Source organism: Falco biarmicus, chromosome 1, assembly GCF_023638135.1.
Source record: "Falco biarmicus isolate bFalBia1 chromosome 1, bFalBia1.pri, whole genome shotgun sequence".
NCBI classification, from domain to species: domain Eukaryota; kingdom Metazoa; phylum Chordata; class Aves; order Falconiformes; family Falconidae; genus Falco; species Falco biarmicus.
In genome coordinates, this window is record NC_079288.1 from 49,595,960 (window position 1) to 49,605,800 (window position 9,841).

The window sequence follows — 9,841 nt, forward strand, 5'->3', positions numbered from 1 at the left end:
TGCCTATGGTTCACAGGGTGGGGGAAAATAACAAAACACAACAAACCTAATTCTGTTCCCAAGACTGCTGCTCCAGCAGCCACCATCATCCCCAGGCTCCAGCAGGGCCATTGCCAAAAGCAGACCAAAATCATGGCCCCCAGCCTGTCACCTAGGCATATTTTTTGTGAAACCATGCATGCCAAAGCCTAAAAAAGATTGTGCAGAAAGTCAAACTGTGCATTTTCTGAGGAACAGTCACTCGCACGCTGCATATTAATTGACAACAGTAACAAAGTCTATGCATGCATTCTTTATATGCAAACAAAACCAGTACAGATCTTTGTTACCAGTCCAAACCTGCACCTTTTTATGTCCATCATCTTCAGCCATGCTGAGAAAGTTCGCAATTATCCTTGAGTGAGGAAAAACATACAGGTCATACATATTCCTTAAACCCAGAGAAGCAATGCTCTGCAGTGGTTCCTGCACTAGGACTCAGTTGAGCCAAAATCTGCATTTGACTTTCCTACAGAAAGATCATGGGATCTTGACTACTCAGTTCCCCCTAATTTCTGAAAACAGAGGCTATGGATGCCAGCTACACATTGCAATGTGTGAGAGCTGAGTGTTACAGCTATTTGTGTGTGAAATACAATACTGAAGTACTATTAATTCCGTTACTCTAACCACGTAACTCCATGAACATTGACCTTCATTAACACAGTGTGGAATTATATTCAGTGTCACAGGGTATGAAAATCTCGTAAGAACCCTAAATTACTGTAACTTACAGGTTATGCCAAAAGAGAATGTGTTGGTGATGCCTTCCAAATGATAATTCTTCAATTCTTACTGCAACTTGAGCAGCTCCAGCATCACTTGCCAGTTGTTTCAGAAAGCTAAATTTCTCAACGTGAAACCAATACCATAAAAGTCTGGTCAGGTGAATCTCTTTGGTGTAAAGCATGCTGTCTTGTCTGTCAGAGATTTACCTAATAGATCCTGCAATATTTAAGTTATGTATTTAACTCTATACTAATCTATTTATTGAATAAGACGAAAATTGAAGATATCACATAGTATTTTACTGCCAGCTGTCACATAAAGTATGATCACTCTGCTCCACAAACACAAACAACCCAGAGCTGAATGTTTCTTCAAGACCAGGTCAGTTAAGAAATACCTCCTTTAGGAAGAAAGCGGATAAAGCTCTCTTTCATCTGCTTCTGAAACTCCAGTCACCTACTAGCTTGCATGGCATGAGAAAATACTCCTGAGAAAGGTTGCTGTAATATAAGAAATGAAAGCTGGGAGTCTTGGAATTGTTTAAAAGCAAAATAAAAATGTAGATATCAAATTCCTGAAAGCCACAGGCTTCAGCTTAGGGCTGGTCAAAAGCCCACTAAAATTAATATGAATTTACTGATTTGCTTTAAGATCTGCCTTTCATAACCATTGCGCATGTAATATGAGTACAACCACATTTTGGATTCAGTGGGATATACCCCATTTCTCTTACTGGTTCCAGGAAAGGATCAGAGATATTACATGATGAATATGCTGCACTGAGCTGTGATTTTATTGTCCCTCCATTTCTGCTGCTTTGTGGAATGTGCAGAGAAGCTGGTTTCCATGATGAGGAGAACAATCCAAAACGAATAGGGAATAGAAGTTAAACAACTATTACTGAATTCTATGTATATTCATAGGGGTATTGTTTCTATCTAGTCCCCTGAATGCAGGTTCAGCAGACACCCCTAAGATGTCATCAGTCTGCTTTTTCAGCAATGAAGAGTTACATCCCACTGATGTAACTGGGTATATGTCACATAATTGTTCTGGGACAGCGTACTCTATAGATTTAGTATATGACTCTGTATGTGTTACTGGTTTATTACCGAAGACGACGACATTAATCATTGTGACAGACACAAAGCGACACTATTCACACTCTGAACTGAGACATCGAATAGACCCACTGCTGATTAGGACGATGACAGCCAAGAATTAAATTTAAAAGCCTGTATTTATTCCCTGCTTCTTAAAATTATTCCTCTCTGTCCCATCCTTCTCCTTCTCACAAATCTGGTAGTTAAACATTAGGCAGCCTCTTCTGCGATCCTGCTAAACACTTTGTTCACAGACACATAATAATGATGATAAATAAGAGAGAAGAAAGCAGTCATTAAGGTATTAGAAGCTGAATGCACACCGTTCAAGCACACCCAGCATTTATATAGCCTTAGCTTGCTTTCCCAAGCCAGCAATACAAAATGATACAGAGCAGAAAATGTAAATCATCGATGATGTAATAGTGACCTGTGAGATACCTTGGAAGGGCTTAAGCATACATTAACATTTTCTTTACAAAAAACCCCATTGTCCTACCCTGAGGTAGGAACGCCTGCTTACTTTCTGCATGGCTTTCCAGAATACATTAACCCTCTGTATTACTTAACACTACATAGGTCCTTATGTCTCTATCTGAAAAGATGCAGCAATATTTTCCTGCACGTGGCTGTGCAGCCAGAAGCTTTTGCCTCATGGAGGATGGGGCTGCATACTAAGAAACATGTGGGGGGATTAAGTTCTATTTTTAAACAACTTGTAAGAAATACTCGGCTGTACTACCAGTGAATTCTTGCTGGTGTTGGTAGAAAGAAAATGTAAAAAAAGGAAAAAGGAAAAAAAAAAAAAAATGTCCTTCCAGATTTTGTCATGGGAACCTGGTAAAATCTTGTGTAAGAAATGCGCCTAGCAGTGTACAAAATTACTCTGCATAATTTATCTTTGGCTTGCTAAAAGAGGCATGAAGGAGACAAGGAACCTGACACATCCGTACGTGGAAGCTGCAGGCACAGAGACCGAGCAGCACGGCAGAGCTTGCTGGGAGATCCGAATGCCCGATGAGAGCAGGCATGGGCAGAGCCGCCCTCAGCACCAGACGGATTGAGAGGCACTTCCTGAATCCAGAGAGACAGCTGAGGTGAAACTCTCTCCAGAGATAGCCCTTTGCCTGTGTAGATTAATGAGCTGATAGGTGGTGATGACTGATCTTTTTTTAAAAAAGGCTATATTGGGGGATATTTGGGATGTTATTTTCTTTCCTGTTTTCTGAAGTTTGAGGCTTGTGTGTTTGTCAAGTGTTGCTTTGAAATGATCTTTTATCAAAAGTGGTTATGGTTGGGGTTTTTTTAGACAAAACATTTTTATACCATGCTTTGAATAAGTTTCAATAACCATTTCTGAAAAAACTGTCGCTGACATTTTCAGGCAGTGAAGTGTTGGAAAAGTCTAGCTTTTCCCACAAGTATTGTTTTGACCTGAAAGAAGCTCATGCTGGAATGAAAACATATTTCTCATCGAGCTTCAAAACACTTATCATTCTGAGGTTTCATTATTATTTAAGATGGTGATTCATTAGCAGAAGAAAGATCTACTCAAACGGAAAGGGTATCCCAGAGCAAAAAATGTTCACGAGTGTCAGAGGTAATTTGCAGCAGTGACTTACCTTGGTTACATATTCACAGGAGGAAGTCAGAGCAGAAAAGCGACCTCTTCAGCCTTTTTGACCAGAGACAGCACCTGTGTAGAAATAAATGGTTTGTTAGCCTACCTAGCTTTTCTTCTTCTTAGAATATGTAGCTTTTCCTCATCTCCCCTTATGCTGAAATGGCCTTTTGACCTGCCTGCATTTTGCACCTTTGTTTTACTTTTTTTTAGTGGCTGGATTTTAAAAAAAAAAAAAAAAAAAAAAAAAAAAAAAAAAAAAAAAAAGAGTTACAACCTAGCTGCAATTTCATTGATGTTATTTTTACAAGTCAATATTGAATCAACCACAGGCTGACAAAAGACATAACAGAAGTAAAATAATGTTTCTGCCTAAGTTAACATAATATACAATTACAACAACAATACAGTGAGAAAGAAATGGTCCTTTACAATGGAAACATTCAAATAATTAAAATCATAATGCATAAATTTCTGCATGAAGAAACTAAAACCCTTTGCAGGTAATTTTGGACCCAAGCTATGAGCACAGGGCAGGTAAGTGAGAATATCCACCACCAGGACATTAATAACGAGGGAAGTTCAGTTTTAAAAGAGCCACAAGAAGAAAAACATGAATAGCTCTTAATGTTTCTCATAGCAATGAAACAGCCACTTAAATGGAAAATGAAAATTTAAAGAACAAATGGAGTGTAACACTGATTAAGGATTTGTTTTTCAAAGGCATTCATCTATGTTATACAACTGGTAGACTTCAGTCCCTGTAGTGCAACATGTTCACATTTGAGCTCAGATTTTAGGGAGTACATGATGTTTTGATTGGAAACTGGATATAAGGAGACTCCTTCAAACAATAACGAAAATAAAGACACTGACATGAGGAATTCGGCTGTGGTTTCACATGCAGCCCAGGCAGTCTGGCAGCTCGCTGACCAAGACAGGGCTTCTGCTCTCTTCCCGGCGAACCTCCCTGCTGCTGTCCCAGCCCCAGCCTTGCCCCAGACCCAGGCTGCTCCTTCCCCCCACTGCTATGACTCATCAGAAGGCAGAAACTAACGCATTTTACTTTGGTGTTGGTTTTTTTTCCCTTTTGCCTATTTTTCGGTCATTTGAGTGAGTTAAACCGGCTAACAGAGAGGCCCAGCAGGTACCAGAGGCAGCACAAGGGGAGCACTGGGAGCATAGGGCATGGAGGAGGTGCTGGGGAAGGTGCTTCTGCTCCCTGGGTCCACACCAAGCTCTGTCCACTGAGGTCAACAGGGAGGGTCCCGCTGACTCCAGCAGGCACTTGACTGGTCCCAAATTTAGCAGGAGGAGGGCAGACTCATACATGAAACTCATCTTCACTCACATGTGCTAGTGCACACAGATGCAGGTAACTCTATCTGGCAGCCCGTCTCCTCTTTGGTGGTACTGAACGCCACCGTTAGGGAGCAACACAGGTTGTACCAAAATTGTCATACGGCATTACCTGGCCAAAGTCCCCACAAGGCTTGTATCCTCCTCTTGCCCACAATTTTATTTACCTAGATGACCAAGCCTATGAGTCTTTTGGCTCATTCCCTGGTTGCCCGCACGGCCAGGTGATGATTTTGAGATGCAGTAGGAATTTGGCTGCTTTAATTTCGGCTTTAATTTTGCCGAAACCAAAGACCATCCTTCATTTCATGGACAATTTCAAGTTGCAGAAGGTTAATTACAGACAGCAGCAAGGTGAGAATGAACAGCAGTGGCACCCGTCAAACCATGAGCTGCGCTGGATTTATAAACAGGTTCTGTACTCAATTAATGCTCTCACCTTTGGCACGCAGAACAAGTTTGCTCAAGAGCAGAAAAAGACTGAGTAATACAAAGCTGCACACTGCAGCACATTATTCGTTTTTTCACACTGAACCAAGGACCTAATTAGTTATGTTGGTGTAGAACTAATAGCACATTTATTATGACGTATGTTTCTTTCCTAAACATTTTACACAAAGCTCACAAGTTTGATAGCACAGCATGCCAAAAATAGTGAGAAATGCTTTCTCTGTTCTTGAGAAATCTTGGTCTAATTAGGCTGCTCGTTTTTCTGCCTAGATGCTGAACTGGAAAGACTTTCTCCTGATTAGAATAAAAGATGCCAGAAGTACCCTTTCTTCTGGGTTTGAAAGTGCTCAGGACCCAATCTGTTCTAACCACTGATTGTAACGTTAAAGTAGCAATGACTGTATTTCGGTTACATGTCCCATAGTCATTTGTAAAACTGAGAATACTAAACAAGATACAAATATGCCCATTGGTTTAAATAATCACGGGGCTGGCAAAGGGGAAACTCTGCCAAAATAGTGATATATAGCAATTACATCAGTAATTACATAGTATAGACCCAAATATCAAGGCCTCTTTTCCTTATTTTGCTTTGTACAGTATTTACACCACAAAAGGGGTAACTAACAAAACCAGTTTCCACTCCTGCTTGCTCTTTCAAAGATCTGTACAAATCATAGAACGGTTTAGGTTGGAAGGGACCTCTAAAGATCACCTAGTTCCGACCCCCCTGCCATGGGCAGGGACACCTTCCACCGGACCAGGTTGCTCAAAGCCACATCTTCTCTGCTTTTAAGAAAATGCGTGCCTGTGGCAGCCCTTTGCCCCAGCCTTCGCAGCTCCCTGCAGTCAGGGAGGGCAAAGATAATGAAGACAAATACATAGCATGTGCCTAGCCTAAAGCTTCTGCATGGTCACATTTACTAATCACAGTAGTCAACTCTAATAACAGATTTGTCTGAAGACTTCCAGTCACATGCTGGTGTTATTACAGCGAGCGGACACGCTGCTGTAGATCATGCAACACTCGACAAATACTAATGTAAACTTCACACACCCTGCCACGAGCCCTTCTTTGCATATGGCTATGAAAAGCCTAGAGGGGATGAAGTGCTTCAGACACAGAAAGAGCCTAGCTGTGGTACGACAACAGTCTACATGCCAGCTACCATTTGATTGCTCAACATCCCAATCCCTTTTTTAAAATCACATTGCTGATGTTAGCTGAGCATACCTGGGGTGCAAGCAGTTAAGTATGGCTCCTGTGTCCAACACAAATTTACAGCTGAACAGGTCAAAAAACAACAAATCAATACACTAATGGTTGGCAACTTTTTAAAAGTGAGTTAAAGGGTCTTTGAAAAAGAGAAAGGAGGCCCAAACACCCACTGTAATGACTGAGGCCAGGGAAAAGAAAGAAGCCTGGAGCAGAGTCTCTGTGCTCTGCTTACATGTCCTAACAAATGGCTGCCTTAATGTAAAGCCCATAAGCTCGTCTCGATGCATGGGCTGCAACCCAGAACTGTCTCCCCACGTGCACCCACATTTTCCCAGCTGAATGCCCTAGACAATATCAAGTCACACACACTTGTGACACCACCACCCCCTCCAATGAAACGTGATTTATTTTACTTGACGTGGCATAGCTTCAGGAGAAGGGGGCTGCGAGTCACCCTCCCCACACTGCTCCCTGACACCCCCTTTTTTCCCCTGTGGCTGCAGCTTCATTTGGCTTTGAGGCACCTCGGTTTTCCTCCTGAAAGCAAAATGCTCCTGTGAACATGCAACGTGATAGGCATGCTCAAAACCACCTCCTATGTGGAGTGCCCCAGGGAGAAACTCCTTGTCTGGATATTGCACGGGAGAAGGCACAGAACGGTCCTGAACTGCTCCCTCAGTGGTGCACAGCAGAAGAGCTTCATGGTCCCAACTGCAGCACAGCTCCTGGTGCCAGGAGGTACAGAAACCTCAGCGCAGGCCTCTCAAGTCCCTGATTTTGGCCTCAAGCACTGCCATTATTAGGTTCTGGGCCTTTAAAAACAGTTTTTTGGAACACAAATATACAGATAGATTTTTTTTATCAAGATATAAATTTTCCTTAGAAGGGTTACTTTGTTCTTTTATTATCTGTACATGAAGTATGCAGGGCATTTGTTTAGGATCTGTAAAAATCTGTTTCCCATAAGCAGCTTGGCATTCTGTCTTTATTAGCTACAGCATTCATAGAGAAAACATTGTATTATCAGAAAGAATCATTATGACTTTAACTTTATCACACCGGGTGATTACAACTGAGATAATTAGAAGCTAATTTGAGAGGAACTGAAAGGGAAGTGGAAGACAGCTAGAAGTTAATCAGTGTGCCCGTATTTCAATCAGGAGCGCACAGACATTGATTTCCAGCAGATTTTTGCAACTCAAACAGCTCTCCTCGAAGGACATAAGAAAGTACAGAAGAGCTGGAGGAGAGAGGACTGGTGGGTGCAGGGTGGGGAAGAGCACATCTGACCTGCTGCTCCATGCAGAGCGTGCTGGAACAGGCTTTGCCCATCAGCACTTCCAGGTGGGACCCAGTGGCAGAGCTCTCTGAGGAGTGGGAGGAGAGACCCTGCCCTTGGCTGCAAGGATGAGTTGGAGCTGAAGCAGCAGGGCAGGCAGATGATAATTCTGACAGCTGGAAACGTTAAAAAAAAAAAAAAAAAAAAGACTGCTCTGACTGATATTAGGGGGAGGTGATAACTCTGAGGCGCAGAAGGGGTTATCTGAATCACAGCAATGGCTGCTGGAGGACAGATTATGTCCTGCAAGCTCTTTCCAGAGATGGCAGCTCTGAGGACAGTGCAGGAGGGAGCTGAGGCAACCTTTTCCAAGCTCCCTGACCGAGTATGCCCAGAGAGCCAGCTGCCTTTCCAAGATCCCGAAGCAAACTCTCACCACCACCACCACCACCGCTCTGAGGAGAAACTGGGAGATGTCAGCCCATGCCAAGCTGCACTGCTTCCAGTGTCCTTGCCAGCTCAAGCAGCTCTTCATAGCTCTGTGTTACGGCTCACACATGTACCCCTTTGCTTAGCCCAGCATAACCCACCACAAACACCCAGCCACAGCAGCTCCTGTGCCACTGCTGAAGCTTGTCTGCCCCGCTGTGAGATACAGTAGGGACTAACCCCTGGCATTCTTGCTTGCTGTTGAACAGACTCCATAGAAGGGCTCGTTGCTGACCTTTGCAGAGAAGTCCCTCTGTCTCTGCAGGGACTTTCTGAGCCTGTCGAAGAGAGGAGGACTCTGCAGGCACAGGCGGCACAGCAGAAAGCACCACAAGCTGAGCTGGGTTTCACGGGGAACAAGGGATGCAGGACCAGTTCTTCGGCCTGACTGTGCAGTAGGAAATGTTTGGTAGCATAATTTTTTTCTTCCACAGCCCTCAGAAAATCCTCCTAATGGGTTGTTTGCTTTGCCAGAATACTGTATAACAGGTCAGCACGTGAAATAAGCTATTACCAATAAAAGCACTCTTATGATAGGATAAAGGAAATTTATGGTAGAGCTTTGGATTGCATAGCAATGCAGCTAAGAGAAAAATTACAATGGAAAAAACACTGTTTGCTACACCTGACAAGTGAACAAGGCAGCTCTTGGCTCCTGTTTGCTTCCTCTGATAGCATTTCAAAAGGTCTGGGTCAGCAGGAGTATTGATGCCCCAGTTAAGCGAGAGTGAGCCCTGCCCTGCTGTCCATTGTCCCAGACTCTGCCACGGGCACAGCATTCCCATCACAAACATTTCAGGTATTCTCCCAGTTACCGGCCAAAGTTCATTAAAAGATGGGACGTCCTTGTTTCCATTGTGAGGTGATTCAGCAGATAAGACTGCAACAAGGTGGGAACCGGGGACTCTTTCCTTCCAGACCCAAGCCCCAGGAATCTCCTCTCTCCAGAAGAAAGCCTTCCTGTGCATGTCTGCTGCCTACAGGTGATGTGGGAGTTTGCTGACTGCTTGACTTGCCTAAAGACAAAAAGAGGGGGGGCATGAACTGACACACAAGTGCTAGACACTAATGTCTGGCAACTGCCCCATCTCCGTTTTCTTGCTTCCTGTTTAATAGGCCCTTTAGGGAAGTTTATTGCTGATCTATGCTAGAAAATTACTCATATAATTGAAACATCAGTGTAATATTGTTTGCCCAGTATAACTTTTCTTTGGGAATTTCTGGATGCAATTATCCCTTGTGACTAATAAAAACAATGGCTTAATTGCAAATATATGGTTAGAAATGTCGTTTTATGTTTAAACATAAAACGCCTGTTGTCTCAGCATTTCAGATCAAATGGACTGTCCTTCCAGGGAGCAGGCAAGGGAACTGGAGGAGCAGAAACAAGGTAGGAATGATGGGAGCTAATTATATTTTCCTTGGGAACTTTGCTGAGAAAGCGTTTCAGCTACCATTGCAGTCCTGAGATGTTCCTAAGAGAGTCTCAGATTCATCCGAACCCCAAGGCACCTTTAAACCCACCAGCAATACAAGTGGTGAGCTTCCACTAG

The 9,841-nt window shown here is 43.1% G+C and overlaps 1 long non-coding RNA gene across 1 annotated transcript; it reads right to left on the reverse strand.

Moving 5' to 3' along the window:
- Positions 1-277: 277 nt before the first annotated feature.
- On the reverse strand, positions 278-3,634 carry LOC130153479 (uncharacterized). Its single transcript, XR_008823470.1, has 2 exons — positions 3,494-3,634; positions 278-1,605 (listed from the first exon to the last, which is right to left on the reverse strand). It is a non-coding gene; the product is annotated as an uncharacterized LOC130153479 (long non-coding RNA).
- Positions 3,635-9,841: the final 6,207 nt, after the last annotated feature.